The sequence below is a fragment of the Gobio gobio genome, assembly GCF_949357685.1.
Source record: "Gobio gobio genome assembly, chromosome: 17".
NCBI lineage: Eukaryota > Metazoa > Chordata > Actinopteri > Cypriniformes > Gobionidae > Gobio > Gobio gobio.
In genome coordinates, this window is record NC_137110.1 from 11,896,829 (window position 1) to 11,917,199 (window position 20,371).

Genomic DNA, 20,371 nt, shown 5'->3' on the forward strand with positions numbered 1-20,371 from the left:
ACTCTTGCATTGTCCTAGCTATGTGCTTAGGATCATTGTCCTGTTGAAAGGTGAACCTTCTGTCCAGTCCGAGGTTCTGAATGCTCTGGACTAGCTTTTCATTAAAGCTAACTCTATATTTTGCTGCATTGAGTGTTCTTCTACTCCGAGTTGCCCAGTTCCTGCTGCTGAAAAACACCCCTACAGCATGATGCTGCTCCACCACACTTTACTGTTGGGATGGTATTGTGCAGCTGATGAGCAGTGCCTGGTTTCCTCCATACATGATATTTGGAATTGAGGTTCATCAGACCAGAGAATATTGTTTCTCACAGTCTGAGACTGAGAGAGTCCTTTAAGTGGGTTTTTATGTGTCTTCACTGAGGAGAGTCTTCACTGAATCTGGCCACTCTGCCATAAAGCCCAGATTGGTGGAGTGTTGCAGTGATGTTTGTCCTTCTGTAAATATCTTGCATCTTCATAAATGATCATGGAGCTCAACCAGAGTGACCATCATTTTCTTGGTCACCACTCTAACCAAGGCCCTTCTCCATCGATTGCTCAGTTTGGCCAGGAGGTCAGCTCTATGAAGAGTCCTGGTTGTTCCAAATGACTTCCATTTTAGGATTATGGAGGCTACATGCTTCTGTGAACCTTCAATACAGCAGATGTTTTTTGTAGTCTTCTCCAGATCTATGTCTTGACACAATTCTGTCTCTGAGCTTTACAGGCAGTACTTTTGACCTCATGGCTTGGATTTTGCTCTGATATGCATTTTCAGCTGTTAGACCTTTTATTGAGAGGTGTATGACTTTACAAATCATACCCGTTCAATTGAATTTGCACAGGTTAACTCCACTCGAAGTCTAGTAACATCTACAAGCGAAATTGGAATGCTCCCAGAGAAGGGGATGAATACTTACGCAATGTAATTGTTTAAGTTTTTTATAAATGTGTAAAGTTGTCACAAATCAGCTTTTTTTTTGCTTTGTTATGGTGTATGGAGTGTAGATGAATATGAAAACAAGTAATTTAGGGACTTTTGCAAGCCACTGTATATATATTGCAGATAGAGGCCTATAGATGTCTCCAAGACAATGCATTTTCCACTTGTTGTATAAAGTTTGTCCCCCCCCCCCCCATTTCTCAATTAAAATTAAGGCATTGCTCTCAACAAGAAATCAATTAAATGTCTTAAGATATGAAAGATACGGGTGAGAAAAACGTAATGCCTATTTGAATTGTAAGAGATTAAACTATCAAGTTAGTCTAAAAATGTAACTGTCGTTGACAAGATCACTTTTTTTATTCTATGTGGTTAAAGAAAAAAGTAATGTAAAAGTTTGTCACTTCCTCTCTTTCAATGAAGTTTGGATGATCCATCTTTATCCTGGAGTAGTTTTCACCTCTCTTTCACTTTCTTGTACTCTAGCTGCTCTTCAAATACTACAGTACGCCTTCTTCCTTCTCTCTATCTATCTATCCATCCCTCTCTCTCTCTCTCTCTCTCTCTCTCTCTCTCTCTCTCTCTCTCTCTCTACCTGTAGCTATGTCCTATTGCTCCTTTTAAACTCCCTATTTTGGGAGTTCAGTTCAGTGATGTGAGAGTCATAAATACCAGCGAGGGGTCTTTTGGGATCGTGTATTTTCTGCAGCAATGACAAGAACGCAGGCGGCTAATCAGAGCGGCTCTTATCTGAAGCTGCTCAGCGCCCGACGCGGAACAGAGGAATGCGGCCAACTAAGGGGGTTAGAGCTAGCTGAATTCCATACAGAGGAATTGCATGGAGATGTAATGCAAGGGTTGATTTGTATTGGGTCTGTTGGGGGCAGACTGTGAATATTTGCCCTCTAGGAGTGGACAGGCCTGTGTTTGTATATACCTGAGAGGTTTTTTTTGTTTTGTTGGTATTATTCAAATCTTATAGATTTATAAGATATAAATTATATCCCGTTCCGATATGGGAGATGATAGTTTTTGGTTATCAGTATATATTGATATTTATACCATTCTTAATAGTCTTATGAAGTCTTATTTTTTGACATTGTTGCTGAGTTGATTCAAAATGTTCGAAATAAAAATAATAAAATGTAGTTAGACATCAAGGCATGCTGTTTGTCAGTAAATGAGCAAGTATTTTATCATGTTTGTTCATGCACCAATATAAAAAAATAGCAAACTAAAAGGACAATAAACAATAAATAAACAATTAATAAATATATTTAAAAAAAATATATATATACAGTTTATTAAGCACTATTAATAAGCCGTATATCTTTTACTAAGCTTTTTAAAACTTGAAATTTGTTTACTATTTTATTCACTCAACTCAATTTGCATTTGAAGGTCACGTTCAAGCACTATTAAGATATCTCTGTCTTAGCTCTCTCATTGTGACTCGAGTAAGTGACTGTAGTCTTTAGGAAAATGAATAGGCAAATAAAAAGTGTTGAAATGTTCACAATGTTGGTTAATTTTATATTGCCATCAAAATGCTTCCAGATACACTTTAAATAATAAATCTATCACCTAGCCTTCTGTTGAATGGCATGGCAACAATAGCTAAGCAATTTGCCCTCGCACTAATAAAATGCCACCACGCAGACCTGCGCCGGGTTAACGAAGGACAGACACTCCTCTCCCTTTTCGTCAGTTTTTGTTCTCTCTCTTTTTCTCACCATCTTGCATTCTTTTATCCCCTCCTTTTTCTGTCACTCTCTCTTTTTGTCTCCCTGTCGCTCTTACTGAGAACACACTCGAGTAACTGCTGACCTCTGCAATAAGCGTTTTACCATGCAAATCACCTCCACTGATGCTGATTGGTCTAAGCTACGTGTCACCGACTTACGGGATCTGACAAAATGTTCCAGAGAATTCTGTCAAGTAGTGTGTGGCCGCAGCATTTCCTTAGATGAGTCGTCCCTCGAGTCACTACCATTCATCAGAACAGCACTGCAGATTTGAGCTGATAATCAGATGCTCTGTGTAAATATCACAAGTGTCAGAAATGCTTGCCGTTGAAAATCTGAAAATGTGTTAAGATGCATTTAGGTCAGTTCTGGAATTAATTTGTCACCAAATTAAGCATTTGTGGTCGGATTTCATCACGTTTTGCCTTTTTCCTTTCTCATTTGAGTCATCATCCAGGTTTATGTGGGTTGAGTGAATTTAAGGGACTTCCCCCACCTTTAGAGAATGGTATCAATTCCTGTTTGTAATTTTGCTGATCTTAATATGCACTTGTGTCTCTCTCTTGTCCTTTTTACTCATCTTGTATTTCAGATTGAGCTGGCTGCACCGTATCCAATGGTTCCTCCCCTTTGTTCCCTTTTCTGAATTCTGATTGGAACAATGGAATGTCAATCTCATCCGAACAAGTGACTGTGGTATGTTATCTTCAGTATTCTTTCTTGAAACTATGCAATTTAATATTATCTTCTGTGCTGCATCTTTTTTGTTTTGAGTTGTAGTAATAAGGATGTACGCATTTTAATGTGACTACACCCGGATATTTTTTGTTAGTCTTTTTTTTATGCTGTCAAATCAATTAATCGCAACTAATATAAAAATGTGAGTTTACATAATATGTCTGTGTGTGTGTGTGTGTATATTAAGTTTATATTAGGGCTGGCAATAGAGTAAAATATTTAATCGCGATTAATCGCGGGGTTGTCATGAATTAACTTGCGATTAATCGCAACTTAATCGCACATTTTTATCCGTTCTAAATGTACCTTAAATTAATATTTTTCAAGTTTTTAATCCTCTAATCAACATGGGTATGGACAAATATGCATGCTTTATGCAAATGTATGTTTATTATTAGTGAAACCATACTAGACAGAGCATGAAGACTAGACCTGTATCAAAGGTCATAGAGGTTTTTCAAAGAACTTGTTCATGTCTCTTAAGCCTAAGCTTAAATTCAGAATAAGCAGAGATTTCTCTCATTTCAAGAATATAAATAAAGGCCGTTTTTACAATGGCAGTTTAGTTAAGAACGGGGCAGAGTTGGTATCAAAAATTTGTAACGTGATGCTGTCAAGCGGACCTGAGAGCGCACCAGGGCACCACACCCGAGAACTGGAGGTGTTGCACTCGAACAGTGCCGCGATTCACGTAAACAGTGTGAGAAACATGGACTCGGGAGCGCACTTGTACAGAAAAGTAACCTGCGCAACAGAAAGGAACCCTTTATCCAATATATTGACCCGCGTTCTGTTTTCTATCATGCCCTGTGGATGTTTGTGATTATGTAAGACACACAGGTCAAGTTGACCAATGCTGCAGGGGAAACCGAGAACTATCGCGCTCGGACTTGGACTGCAGCAAATCCGCTGAGTGTAAAAACGCCCTTTCTTTTATTTTGACCTGGAGTCTAATAAAAGTTAAACTGAAAAAATGGTAGCTTATGTAGGCTATAACGTCACTTGTTTCAGAATAGTAAATGTTAATGTTAACCCTTTTCTTTCCCCACTTCTGTTTGCTGCTGCATCCTTTACGTCTATGGCTGCTTTCTATTTCTCCAACTACAGGCTAGGCCACGGATCAAACAGAAAATGCGCGCTGCGTTAATCGCGCGTTAATAAAATGAGTGCCGTTAAAATGAATTTTGACAGCCCTAATTTATATATAATATGTGTGTGTATATATTTATATATTATGTGTGTTTATGTGTGTGTGTGTGTATATATTAGGGATGCAACAATACAGTTAGTCCACGGTTCAATACATACCTCGGTTTTTAACCACGGTTTTCGGTTCGGTTCTGATGGCTTGTCACATCAGTTTTTTGCTATTCTATTCTTAAGCGACAGGAACAGGAAGAGGTTAAGGAGAAAAAAGACTATTTTTTAATTGCAATACTCTTTCTTTATTTTACTTAAAAGAATTGAAAAACCTTACTTAAACTTAAAACTTTACTTAAAAAAAAAACCCTTGTACACATTCCTAGTGTATTGTATAATATAAAATATATATATATATATATATATATAAAGATTTACACTGGCAGCTCAGAGCTGTACAGCAGCATCAACAGCAACAAGTATGAAATTGAATGAATAAATGTAAAAATAAAACACTACATAGACTTCACTATAAAATATACACTGATTCTTATTAAAGCTACTGTATTAAAGTTTTTCAGTCAAGAGCAGTGAGTGATTTTCTCTTTGTCTTTTGTTGTTGTATTAACATTAAATGGATAGTTCACTAAAAAATGAGAAATTAATACAGGTTTGGAACAATATTAGAGTGAGTAAATAATGACATAATTTTAGAGGTGAACTGTCCCTTTAAGGACAGCGTGTTCACTATAGGCTGCGCTGTCAATGTAAGACCTGCGTGCATCTAATACAGATATGCGCCGATTTTACTTTCACTTTAGACGTAACCGACTGTGTTTATGTAAACCTTGTGTGTATTTGACAGTATTAGCGCAGTAAGACAACTTAGTCCAGTAATCGCGTGTTTGACAAGCGTTTAGTGCGCGCGCTCTGTAAAGCGCATGTTAAAACCCCGCACACGCTGGCAAGGCTTTAAAACGCATGCAAATAATGAACTTTCGTGATTGTGAATATCTATAGTGTTCCGTGAGTATAACTCTACCACTAACGTGTGATGTGAATGTATGTCGCTTTGTTCAGTATATTGGGATTGGAGGCAAATGATAGAATTTGTAGAAAAATACGAATATATATATATATATATATATATATATATATATATATATATATATATATATATATATATATATATATATATATATATATATATATATATATATATATATATAAATAAATATAATATAAATACCAGGGTTGGGGAGTAACGGTAATCAAAATACAGTTACATTTTGTAAAAATTGGGAATAAAATCACGATTACAATGGATTCATTTGAAACTAAATAAATTAATATTTTGACATAATAACTATATTAAGCACTGCTTGATTATAGTTTCTGGTTCTATTGCCAGTCATGAGTCATGACTCATGCGAGCCACCAGCTGGTCACATGGGCAAATAATGCCTGTCTACAATCATCCTCAGATGCAGGTTGAGACGCAGCTAAGTTATTGATTACGATGCTTCCCTTGGGGAAAACCGTTTTCATGTCTGAAAATGTATTTTGTTCTCAAAGAAGAGAGGACCAGGCCTGGATTTTACGTTGCGTTTTGTTTGTTTTATTATTTGAATGCACGTCGTCCGTGAGGAGGCTGCCGTTTTACTTTCATTTTTTGGTGTTTATTTTGGATTAAAGTTTGTTCATTGCCGGTTTCCGCCTCCTTCCCATATCAACATACTCCTTTACAACACTGAATTCATTACAGTGGCGATAGTGTAGGGGTAAGGCACATGGCAGAAAGTTTTGACGCAAATCGAACCGAGGTTTGAGTCTGCCTTTTGCCGAACTCGCTCTACTCCCTTTTCCCATTACATATCAGATCTGAAAGGCATTTATTTTCAATAAAAATGAAGAAAATATTTGAAAAGTGGAAATAAAGCGTCTAATGTGCGTTTAATAATAAAGTGTTTATCGGTTAGGGGTAGGTGAGAGTGACGGTAAAAGTGAGTGGGTCCAATATCATTTGCCTTAAAATGTGGGTGGGTCTTGTCCCACCAACATACAATGGCTCTGACAGCCATGCGTCCAGCTATGAAAACGCTTTCTGTATCAAAAGACTGAACATCCAACTTCCAACATTCTCAGATACGACTAGCACGGACATCATGCTAGCTAAAATTTAGTGCTTGTTAATTATTTAAAATCCCATAGTTTATATCTGATTGCAGTTGCATGTACGTTTCTAGCGGCAAATGAGCTGGATAAGGGGATCTCCCAATGCTAATGTGCAGGGTCAGTCAGTGAAATTAAGAAAGATCACCGCCTTGAACATGTAACTGTTATTTTAAAGTAGACTAATATGTAGATGGTGTAGACTTTTTGCAATATTGTGTATAAACAATACGTTTTTTCCTTGTACATGTTTAAGAAAAATAAATAAATAAAACCATCTGTAATGGCCTGTCTGTATAGCCTTTTATATAAATATACAGGGCTGTGTAATCTAGTTGGTGAAACAAGCTTGCTTAGTTTTAAGTTTTTATTTTAAATTCATAGTTTTTTACCCAACTTTATGTAACCTTAAAGGAATCCAAAAGTAATCAGATTACATTACTTTCATAATGTGGTGCTTGGATTACGTTACTGAATACTTTTTTTTTTATGAAGTAATTTGTAACTGTAACGGAATACATTTTAAAAGTAACCCTCTCAACCCTGTATAAAACAGACACACACAAATTATATATAAATATGATATGGACACACGCACATATATTATGTAAACACACACTTGTGTTAGATACGAGTAATCGATTTATCACTAGTATCAACTTCGTCTCAGAAGTTTCCCATGAAATTCCCCAGGAGAAATACAAATGGAAATAAATGAAGCATCTGTTTGCATACTAGAAGTGTGTTTAGTTTTGGAAGAATTTAGATAGTATACATTAAAGAGATCTCCTTTGTCTTGTCTACGAGAACAGTCAACCTGAAACCCCAAAATGTCTGGGCTTTGCCTTTGCCCCACTTTTCGTGTCACTGTCCCTTCACACTTACGCTTGGCCGTCATTCACTAGACTTCCTGTCTTTTTTACTTTACAGCTTCGTGTGAGCGTGCTTGTATATTTGCGACCGGCAGAACACTTTTCTGCACTGTAGAACTGGCACGGTGCAGTCCCTGCCTTTGCCCCTGATCAGAAGCAAACGTGACATTTGTGCCGAGGTAATGGAATCCTTGCGCAATTAAATCTCCGACTGTGAAGTGAAGTCGCTCCTTCCATCTCTCCATCCTTCTCCTTTCCTTTAATCCGCAGGAGGGAAGGCCGTGATGATGAGACCGTCTCAGCACGTCACCCCTCTCTTTTGCTCTCCGTGTCACTTTTTGTTTTTAACTTCTCCACATAAACATCTCTCCGCCTGGCAATTAATTACCACAAATGTCAATTAACCCCCTCCTTCCAAAAAAAATAATATCGTAGGAGAATTAAATTTCAATTATAAAAATTACATTGGAAGGCGGCAACGTTAAATTGCTTTAATGAATTGTGCTGAAGGTGACAGTTGTTATTTTGCAGCCCGTCGTGGCGGGAGACCTTCCGCCTGCTCTGATACAATGTGAAGTGGAGGATGAATAGAGGAAAACAGAAGGATGGGAATGAAATGAGTGTTGAGAGGAACAGAGAGGACGTATTTCCTGCAGTAACAGTAACCGCTGTACGTAATGCCTCATTTGTGGGATACAGCAGGCAATGGCGTGAATCATTGTTCTGTGCCAGCGAGTGAAAGCACTTAGGGGTCTCTCTCTCTCTCTCTCTCTCTCTCTCTCTCTCTCTCTCTCTCTCTCTCTCTCTCTCTCTCTCTCTCTCTCTCTCTCTCTCTCTCTCTCTCTCTCTCTCTCTCTCTCTTCCTCCCTTCCTTATTTGACTTGCACAACTGCTGATGGTGCATTTGCCCACCGGTTGTGCTCCAGGACCGTTCCTCCATACGTTATCATATTTAAAGGAATAGTTCATGCAAAAATGAAAATTCTTTCATCATTTACTTGCCTTTATGTCGTTCCAAACCCGTGTGACTTTATTTCTTAATTCCACTGCTTTTTCTTTCCCATGCAAATAGTTCACATGGGGACTGGTGGTTTCAAGTTTCAAAAAGGTCACAGAGAAAGGTGAAAGTATCAAAAGCATGGTCCATATGACTCATGCTATATTGCAAGTCTTTTGAATTCTTACGAGAGGTTTGTATGAGGAACAGATCAAAATAGAAGTCGTTATTTACCAAAAAGCTTCCTGTGCATTGAGCTGCTTAACCTTGTGGGTAAAATTCGAGAAGTTTTGTGAAGTTTAAAACTTGCATATACTTTGCATTGTGACTTGGTTTTAATTTTACTTGGATCAGTTAGTAACCACCCAGAACACCCTGGTAACTACCTAGCAACCACTTGTGTCTTAAAGTGCCACTCTCATTCTCTTCAGAAAATGTAAAACGTTTTTTTAAATTATTTTTTTTACTACATTTCTCATTTTTGTTACTAATTACTAAAATGCATCACATACTGTAATATATCACCATCATTTATTGTAACTTATGTGTTAAGCGCAACATGTCTCAGGATGTCTTGTGTGTGTTGGTACACCCTTTGTGTCTCTGACATTTCACTATGCAGAGTGATAGTATGCGTGTGTGTGTTTATGTAGGCATGAATAATATCTCACAAAATAGAGAGGTCACCCAACCGTTTTTTTTTCCGTAGTTGAAGGTTAATTTGAAGCAACAATAAAACGGATGCTACCATTTCCTCATCTTCTTTTCTGGGTAATAAACTTTGGACTGTCTCAGCATACCCCATGCACTTGAGTTGGACTAGCTCAAGAATTCTCCACCTATTCTCACCATCAGTGATTAACATCTCACTTTGCTGACAATGATTTTCCTTGTTCATCTGATTGTAAAGTGATAGAGAGAAATATTAAATTGGACCTTGATGCTCATCAAAAGCAAATTTCATCCTATAGGAAAGGAGAAATCACGAATGAGATCTCTATAACATCTCTTTATTTCGCGTTCACAGCAGTTAGATTAAATGGAAAGTGACTTGACTCCTGATTGTCAGACTTTTCTCCTAATAAACACCCCAGAGGTATCACAATCCTCAATATCTCCTCTAGAGCAGTGGTTCTAAACCTCTGAGTCCATTGTCCAACACAATATACAATGGAATTATGACGACTTGCTTTCCCCCCCAAACTTTTCTGTTAACAGAAACTGTTAATGTTAATATATTAAATTATTTAAATACAATTTATGTCATCCTGAGACCTCTGCCCCCTTGTTGAGAACCACTGCTCTAGTTTAAAGAGATCTCAGCACTGTTTATACAAAAAGTCAGAGATTCCATTCCATTTAAAGGTCCCGTTCTTCGTGTTTTTTTGAAGCTTTGATTGTGTTTACAGTGTGCAATATAACATGTGTTCATGTTTCGCGTGTAAAAAAACACAGTATTTTTCATACAATGTACTTATCTGTGTACCGCTGTTTTCACTGTCCTAAAAACGGCTGGTGATTTCCTCTTTCTATGAAGTCCCTCCTTCAGAAACACGTAACGAGTTCTGATTGTGCAAGCGCTTACCGTGTTGTAATTCGACCGCAGCTTAGCGCACGTGCCAGCAGTTCCTGTGTTGTGATTCGACAGCAGCTTAGCGCATGTTGGAAAGGTCACGCCTCTTAACGGAGAGATGTATGCGTTCAATAATCTCTACAGCGTCCCTGGGAAAGCCAAACAAAGGTGATTTGACTCCTGGATGAAAATAACAGCGTCTCGACGACATGGCGATAAACACACTCAACGCAACAGTTCCTTTTCTCCACGCGACACGTCCGCTTCTCCACGTGGGACAGCAACAAGACCGCGCCCCCTTTTTCGCGTTTCTTTGTGGGCGGAGGTTAGTCTGTTCTACTGCTCTACTGACGTAATTAAAGAAGGAAGTACCAGGATGTAGTCCAAGCCAGCCGTTCGCTGTAGGCTTTGAAAGGGAACTTCTGTTAAATAAAATATCTCGCTTGGCATTGAACTTTGAGCTTTATAATTTTACAGGTATTATTTATGCTCTAACAGCAACATTACACACTAACTAAAGTTTGAACAATGGGATCATGCGGAATGGGACCTTTAATAAACAAAAATACTCCCACAATCACATTATCTGACCTTTTCAATTGACATTAATATTTTAGCTCGATACACTTTCATTCAGTCGTTTCATTCTAGGAGGAACATTTGAGACAAAGTTGAACTTCAAAGCAAAACTCCATGTCTCCAAGTGAGCTAAAACAGCAACCCTTGAGCAATAAAATTATCCTCTGGGATTGGTTTGACAGATCGATTAAGAAAATCATTGTAATGGTACCATTGCCCGTCAGTCAGGCAGAAAAATGCTGTTTAGTGAATTGAGTACAGATTGAATGTGTTTTGGCCAGTTGCATATTTGGGGCTGTGCAATTAACAACAGCCTAGCAGCCCTCCACACACAGTTTAAGACCACCCCGACAGGCATGGAAATGCAAGTACTGTGTGATGTTTTTCTTTTTCCAAGCATCTGGTTATTGACTGCCATCCACAGGGCCGGACACACACGCATACATTTGCATTGGGCCTACAGGCCTCTGACCGGGCAACTGAAACTCAACACTCATTTAGCAGTGGCTCAACATACGGCCCGCTTCACAACTTAACACAGCACACACACACACTTAGAAGTTCATTAGATCAGCATCCTGCCTTAATTGCCTCTGTGTAACACACACCACAGGCTAATGCAGGGGGTCTCAATGCTGGATTTGTCCACCTCACTCAGGGCTGTTTTTAAGAATGCCCTTTGTTGTGCATCCTTGTTGTTGCAGCGAGTTTGTTTCCTATCCTGTCATATTTCTCTTAATTCACTTTTCTGTAATAAGATTTGATTTGATAAATGAATCTGCTTATGTTTGTTTTTGAACACGTGTCGTTTCTTAGAAAAGGGCAGTGCTGAATCATTTACTTAGTCATGCATTTTCTTACAAATATGTTTCATACAAAGATGTAAATGAAATGTAACTGGGAACTTCAAGTAGCGACTTAGCCTCAGATGTTTCTCCTAAATAAAAATCATCAGAGATTTAGCTGTAGCTCTTGTCTGTCATCTCTTCTATCTCTCGTTGTACACTATATTGGCAAAAGTTTTGGGACGTCTGCCTTTACATGCTCATGAACTTTAATGACATCCCATTCCTAATCCATAGAGTTTAATATGGAGTTGGCCCACCCTTTTCAGCTATAGCAGCTTAACTCTTCTGGGAAGGCTTTCCACAAGGTTTAGGAGTGTGTTTACGGGAATTTATGACTATTCTTCTAGAAGTGCATTTGTGAGGTCAGGCACTGATGTTGAGAAGGCCTGACTCGCAGTCTCCGCTCTAATTCATGCCAAAGGTGTTCTATCGGGTTGAGGTCAGGACTCTGTGCAGGCCAGTCAAGTTCCTCCACACCAAACTCGCTCATCCATGTCTGTATGGACCTTGCTTTGTGCACTGGTGCACTGAAATTGTCCAAAATGTCTTGGTATGCTTAAGCATTAAGAGTCCTTTCACTGGAACTAAGGGGCCAAGCTCAACCCCTGAAAAACAACCCCAACACCATAATCCTCTCTCCACCAAACTTTACACTTGGCACAATGCAGTCAGGCAAGTACCGTTCTCCTGGCAACCGCCAAACCCTGACTTGTCCATCAGATTGCCAGACAGAGAAGCATGATTCGTCACTCCAGAGAACACATCTCCACTGCTTTAGAGTCCAGTGGCGGTGTGCTTTACACCACTGCATCTGACGCTTTACATTGCACTTTATATAAGGCTTGGATGCAGCTGCTCAGCCATGCAAACCTATTCAATGAAGCTCTCTACGCACTGATCTTGAGCTAATCTGAAGGCCACACAAAGTTTGGAGGTCTGTAGCTATTGACTGCGTGCCTCAGCATGCGCTGACCCCACTCTGTGATATTTACGTGGCCCACCACTTCATGGCTGAGTTGCTGTTGTTACCAATTGCTTCCACTTTGTTATAGTACAACTAACAGTTGACCGTAGAATATTCAGTAGGATGAACATTTCATGAATGGACTTTTTGCACAGGTGGCAACCTATCACAGTACCACGCTTGAATTCACTGAGCTCCTGAGAGTGACCCATTCTTTTCACAAATGTTTGTAGAAGCGTCTGCATGCCTTTGGCCATGGAAGTGATTGGAACACCTGAATTCAATGATTTGGAGGGTGTCCCAATACTTTTGGCAATATAGTGTATGTCATTTAACAAATAGTTGTTCAGTTCACACTCTACACACTGTGTGGTTGTCACTACCTGCATTTTTCGGGAGTTAATTTGGTTGTAGAATCCGGTTGTCACTCCCATAAAATACCGAACTCCATGTGTACAGAACAGGATTAAGCACTAAAAGATGAAGTGACAACTGAATTTAGCTGCAGTGTGTACATGGCCATAGTTGTCATGAGGTAAGAGGCTCCAATTTATTGAAATTTAAACAAGTTCCACCTTCAATTGAAAGGGGTACTTCAGTGCTGGGAAGATGAATGTGTATTTAAATTGGGTCATTTATGTAGTAGAAATGTGAAATTATTTTTGAATTTGGTGCCTTCTAGATTGAGAAAAGACAGAAAATGTATTTTTGTCTCATGTGGATAAAAGACAACAACTCCCTGAATGCACTTGCTTCGCAGCCCTACGAGGCCACTCCCAAAGCCACGGGTACTGGTTATCACTTGCTCACCATGACACCGCCCCACCGTTGTTTTGATTTTCATAGTAATACAATAATTTAGTTCAGTTAGAGAATAGACACTACAATTAAAACGTGAACTGAACGTGTCTTTTCACTAAAGTGTGAGTGAGCCGAACGAAAGTCACGGCACAGACGCAGCAGGAGTCAGATTTCATTCATCACGAGAGCGAAGAGCTGAGGTAAGCGCGGCAGTCATTCACGACGCGTGTCCAGTCTGGCGCGTTTTCAGATCGCATATGGAAGCTAAACTTTCATAGGAATTCATTGAAAGGTTGAAACACTCATTTTGCTCCGCACCGCTCTGTTATGAATGCCCGATCCGAGCGGCCGTGCGCATTTACATTCTGTGAGTGAGATCCCACCCCTATGGGCGGGTTGATAACATGCAGAAATAGCTCCTACTACTGGCTGTAGGCTCTAGCCTCTGGCCAAAAAGTCCTCCGATGACGCAAAATGATGATATTTGCGTCATTGGAGGATTTTTTCCAGAAATAAAATACAGAATTCTCTCTTCTCACGCGGACATGAGGGGGGAAAGTATGATAATTCGAATATACTACCGGGTTTCTACTGATACAAAGCTTAATGCTAATCGCCGAAGTAAACCTTTAAGGTTCATCTCTTCGATAGGTTCGTGGCACAGCTTAATTTTCAATTTGATATGTTTGAGATCACATTGAGATTTCGGACTTTTGATTGCAGACTCTGGTATCCTAGAAAATCTGAGCATATTTGAGACATTCACTCTTTAAAACAATTGTTTATTGAAATCTATGGTTGCAATAACATTCATGGAGGGTTTCCACTGCACAATCTATGTATATATATATAGTGGGTTTCTTTAGATTATAAAAATGTTCTTCAAACTTAGAACAAATGGTTCTGTGAAAAACTGTTCAATGAACTGTTCTTCTATTTCATTGCGATGAAAACCCCCTTTGGGAACCTTTCATTTTAAGAGTTTTGAGATCTCTTCTGAGCTCTTGAGATAGTCTTTCTCATGAGAAAAATCAGCAAGGCAAACACCTTAAGGCCTGTACACACCGGGACGAATATCGCACGCGCTTATCGCCAGCGTTTTTCGTGACGTTTTTCGGCGCGTCTTGAGTGTTCACACCCAAGCGATTTCCACTGGCGATGCGCCGAGTGAACGTGCACATTCAGTAGATGTGCTCCCGGTACACAAGGTGGTGCTGCGGCACTTTTACGCATGGCGTTTTACGCGTCGGTGTGAACACTCACATTGGCGCCCATTGTTTAGTCACGAGGCGTTAAACGTCGTTGATAAACGCGCGCGAAAATCGTCCCGGTGTAAACAGGCCTTTAAGTTGCTCTCCTTTTAACTTTGTTGCTTTCCAGGAGTAACAATTGAGATATTAAAGAGATCTCATTTGCCAATTTTCTTTGTTAGATTAGCTCTACAATATAACAGAAAATCAATCTGATATTAATGGCTGCGTTAGTGGAGTTTATTCAGTCTTATTCACTATCCCTTTTCTTCCTTCACAAAAGCTTTGTTACACCTAGCTTCCTAACTTCCTGTTTCGCTGGGTGGCTGGCCGGCTGGCCGGCGGTGGGCTGATGCCGTAACGGCGAGTAGCAGGAAAAGAACACAAGACCGGGATGGAGTCCCAGGCAGCTGGCCCAGTATGTGTGTGCGTGTGTAGGAAACACCAAAGCAACTTGCAGCAAATTAACGCCCATATCTCCTATCTCTCACTTTCCTGTTTGGAGGCACAGGCTGTGACAGTTGACGGAACTAGAGAGAGAGCAAATAAAAGAGAAAGCATTTATTTACAGTGTGATGCTAGTTAAGGATGCGGTTTCACACAGGATGTGCCCCCCTGCTTCGGTCTGATGGGGGCAGACTGGAGCTCGGGCTGGTGGCCTGTATTGTGGAGCTGGTCTAGATTCTGGGCTGGACCCACCAGCACACCCTCAACACTGTTTCCTGTATGGAGGCAGAGAGATGACATTAGGTTAGGGCAGGTCATTGGGAAAGAGAGCGGAGGATGAAGGACAGTCGAGGGTGTGTGAGCGTGGGGGGCGTTTAATTGTCTCAGATATGTAGAAAGGTCATGTGTTGGGTTTTTCTGGGCCCTTTACCTTTCTCGTCACCACAGTGAACCAAACACATTCCCACATGAAGAATCAATCATCGTACCGCTACTGTATAGCATTGAATCAGCAATTAGCATGTGACACTTGAGAGTCATTTGAGACAAACCCTAGAAACTATCAACTGTCCTATGTAAATAAGATACAGATAAAACTTCCTTTGTCATATTCCTGTTTATGAGACCATTTTCAACTTTTTTGTCATATTGCATCAGAGATATCAGTGGGGGTTTTTTCTTAGAAAAGGAGAATAGTGTAACTGTTTTTTTTTTTTTTTTTTAAGATCGAGGCTGTGAAATCTATTCGTGAAAAAATGCAATAGGAGACCAAGTGACTTGTTCTTTGACATTAAAATTCTCCATCTAATCATATAAGGTTAATGGCCTTAATGAGGCCTAAAAACGCAATGAGACATCGGATCTACTTTTTATTCACGGATCGCTTGTCTAAATGGGAGAAGTGGCGCACTGACCGTTTAGCCTTGCGCTAATGACGAATGCTGAGAAGTTTGAGCTGAGAGAGCAGGCTTTGGGTAATGATGAATACATTGAACATCATGAAAGCTTTTTTAAGGTGATATGGTATTTTGATTCAAGGTGTTATGATTTGTCCTTGTTAAACTACTCTTCTGTAGTGGATGATGTTCACTGTTTGATGTAACGCCTTATTTGCCATATTTTTGTGGATTTAATTGGATGCAGTATTTCCCACCCACAGAGTATTTTTTTCCCCTCTATACATATATATATACAAAGTCAAAAGTTCGTGTTGATCAGTAAGATTTTCTTTGTGACCAAAAATTGTAAAAATCTAAAATTCTAATTTTTGTTTTATATTCTATTTCTATTTGTGTGTGTGTGTGTATATGACTATTTTTATGCTGAATACTCCTATTGCTGAATAAATGTATCAGTTTGCAAAGTAAACGGGTTACTTTATTTTAAGCCAGACATCACTGAAAGTAATGCAGTTCAGCAAGTGATTCATATGTTGATTCACAAGAGCTCTGTCTGATTTAGTGAGATCATTCAGTGAAGGATTTGTCAGACTGATTCAAAACCAGTAACTCCTTGGTCCACACTGGGCATACTATACATTAAGTAAAATATGATTTTCATATCCATTTATAATTTTCTGTTTTATTATATTTTAAAAAGGTCAGCAATTTTTGTGTGTGAAAGAAATGAATACTTTATTCAGCAATGATGCAATAAATTGATCAAAAGTGACAGTAAAGACATTTGTTAGAAAAATTATATTTCAAATAAATGTTGTTCTTTTGAACGTTCTGTTCCAATAATCCTTTAAAAAAACTTTATCTGTAAAAAATGCACAACTGTTTTCACCACTGATAATAAGAAATAACTAAAGCAGCAAATCAGCATATTAGAATGATTTCTGAAGAATCATGTGACACTGAAGACTGGACTAATAATGCTGAAAATTCAGCTTTGTCAATGTCATCATATAAATAAATTCAAGTTTAAAACATATTACCCCAGTTTCACAGACAAGGTTTAAGCTAGACCCAGACTAAAATGCATGTTTAAGCTGTTTTAACTGAAAGCAACTTGCACATTTGTGTCTCAAGATTCACACCAGTAATGTTTTTTTCTTAAATACTTAATATATACTTAAATGTCCTAATTGAAGTAAGACTTAATCCTGGCTTAATCTAAGCCCTGTATGTGAAACCAGGCCTTTAAAATAGAAAACTGTTATTTTCAATCATAATAACTTTTTCCACTATTTCTGTTTTTACTGTATTTTTGATCAAATACATCATGATGGTGATCATACACGACTTCTTTCAAAAACATTAAAATATTTAACTTTTGAATGGTAGTGTAATTCTATTCTATTAAAATGTATATAATTTATTTTAAAAGGTACACTAGAAAGTAATGTAAAGGTCAGCGGCAACAGTGTGCAAATTTACACCAGCAAGGCTCAAACTTACAAAACCCAAATTGTCAGAGCATGTGCATTAACCGCTAGGCTACGGCTCGACTAGAGCTTCATGTAGCTGACGTGTTTGTGCCTGTCCCCTGGAGAGCAGGTTCAGGAATCTGTCCATTAAAGCAGTCTCTGAGAACACTAGTGTACACTAGGCCAGAGGGGACAGGAGCAGTAAATCTGTGAAAGTGGATCTAGACCTGACAAACATGTGCAGAGCTGAGAAATACAAACAAACAACAGGCCTGTTTATCTCCCGGTTGGGTTACACACACACACACACACACACACACAACACTACAGCTTATGCTTCCTGAGTAGAGTTGTAGCATTTCTGGCTGTGGCTCTTTAGTTTCATCTCTTGTAAACACAATTCACATCTTTGTTTTTGAGTCCATTATCTAACAGACCCAATAGTCAGTCAATACAGTCTTGCAGACCGCGCCATTCTGCATTGATGTATGAATTTATGTGCTTTATGCAGAAAAGAGCGGCTCTTTTGTGAACATGGTGTAAACAGCCATGTCAATAAACCCATAGACCGTATCAAGCTACAGTAGCTATTAAAAAAAGGCTAATATCTGCAGCTGATTTTTTTTTCCTCTCTCTTTTTTTAAAAGAATGTTAACGTGGCATTGTAAAAGAGACGGATGATCTATATGGCAGATTGATCAGCGGGTAGAGACCCCATTATCTCTTTCCGTGTTAATTACAGTGTGCTCAGCTTGCGTGTCAAAAGACGGATAACTGACGAAGGTAAAAGACCTTATTTATGCTTTCGTACTCAGCTGGCGGCAGCTTTCCTCTCTTTTTCTTTTTTTTTTCGCCTCCTCAGCGCTGTATATTTATCGTCCAGTAATATTACACTGTCAAAAATGATCATCTCTGTGGAGATATTATTCTCCATCGTCACCTTCACAGGCATCCATTTGGACCAGCTCAATCTCAAGTTACCGACTCTTCCTCTGCCTGCGGAGTGGCTGAGCAAATTTGCGCAGAGATTTTTGGTCGTCCCCCGGGATGGCAGAAAGGTAATTCGGGTTGCGTAAATCAATATGTGGGCAGCCCAGTCATACCACAACGAAGAGACATGGCACCGATCTTGGAATGCCCTGACGTTTTGTGGCTTTTAGTGGGGTCACATTTTTTGCTAACGGAAAAACAAAAGAGAAATTTCAGTCGCAGACACCCAGATGCAGTCGATGCTCACCTGAATGGTTTTAAACTTGACTAAACTTGCGTTTTGAACTACAACTCTACTTTAAATGAATCATCTTCTGTTTTTGTCAGACAAAACATCCGTACATAAACATAGTGGACCCCGGTTACGAAACAAAAGCAGAATGTGTAAATTGTCGTGATGAATTGGATGAATCAATTTAAGCAAGATTGTTCTGCTCAAGTTTCTTCACCTGTAAAAAAAAAAAATCACAGAATCACTAAGAATACTACTGTAAAACCTGTTTATAGGAGAACTGCATGTTACCTTGCCATATATGGTGAAAAACTGTACATCTCTTCTGTCATCATTTACTTACCCTCAAGTTGTTCCAAACCTGTATGAGTTTTTCTTCTGCTAAACACAAAAGAAGATATTTCGAAGAACTAAACAGTTGATCGTCCCCATTGACTTGCATAGGCCTAGTATTTCTTGTTTCATACTATGGAAGTCAATGGGGTCCAACAACTTGTCTGTAATACCTGAAACATTGTTGCCATATTTATGTTGAATTTCTGGCAAACACAGTTCCCAGTCTTTTACCGTAAATGCAACAGGATATTTTTTCAGTGCTTTTTATTGTTCTTTGAAATTTGCCCAGCTACATCAAAACAAACCTTAAAGTCGCTAAACCTATGAAAAAAACCCCCCTGGAACTGTGGATTTTGTTTAGCTAGTGTTTAATATGCTTAGTAAAGTTTGTAGCTTGTATTTAACATGCTAGGTTTGAACTAGTACGTTAGATGTCAACAAACACAAAGCAAGATGTTTTATGTGTGAGAGTTTACGAAGAGAGACTGAAAACAGTCACGTATGGTAGACCTTACACCAAGATCACGCAACATGTTTATTGTTTGTGCTGTCTGCCGACGGGCCCCTGCTTTTGAAACACGCAGCAGTGAAACCCCCATGAAGGGACTTTTCAACCCTGTGTTACAGATCTTTTTTCCTTTTTTTTCTTTCTTCTTATCACAGAGCGTGTGGTGTGAGAGGTAACATCAAAACAGTCTTTCCTGTGGTTTTGTGTAAGGGTATCTGTCAGACCTGCACCTCTCACCAGAAACAACACACTATGAACCCTCACATACACCATTCTCTCGGCTCTCCCTTTCAAAACCATTTATGCTTTTCATCACTTCCTGTCTGTTGACCAGACCGAAAAAAGGCTGTCTGGAGTCAAGCTTGAGAAAATAGAATTGGGTAAACAACAACAACGAAGAAAAAAAAAAAGTAGATTAGTTTGGTTTTCTTTGCACAAAACAGACTGTCCTGGCCAGGACTGTTTGAATTCAACATTGTGCAAGGTGAATGTCATTGTTTTGCCATTCCTGCGATGATAGCATTATCGTCTATTATGGCACCACATCGGTATGGTAGATATTTTGGTATTTCGTGTGCAATACAAAGGATTTTATTTGGTTTCATGTCTGTTGAAATATTTGTTTCTCTGTGCCGTGTGGGTGTTATGGCTATCACGTCAGACGTCAAGACGTTACGGTGAGATGTCAGAGCATCACCTGGTGGACTAGCACAGAACATAGGCCCTCGTTCCTCGTATGAGAAATCTTTTCACATCACATATGGACAGTCTCTAAATTGATTTCAACTTGATGTCTGATGATTAACCTTTTTTATTTCCAGATGATTTGAGTTGAATCATATAGAAGCTTGTTTGTGCCTCAGAGTAAAAAGAAATTGTGACT

The 20,371-nt window shown here is 39.1% G+C and overlaps 1 protein-coding gene across 1 annotated transcript in view; it reads left to right on the plus strand.

Annotated features, from left to right (window-relative positions):
* The window catches only part of foxp1b (forkhead box P1b), a 234,376-nt gene that overhangs the window by 22,617 nt on the left and 191,388 nt on the right, over nucleotides 1-20,371 (plus strand). Inside the window, exon 3 of the mRNA XM_079841218.1 lies at nucleotides 3,263-3,366. The gene's annotated coding sequence lies outside the window, so the exon portion shown is untranslated. The remainder of the gene's footprint in view (nucleotides 1-3,262; nucleotides 3,367-20,371) is intronic.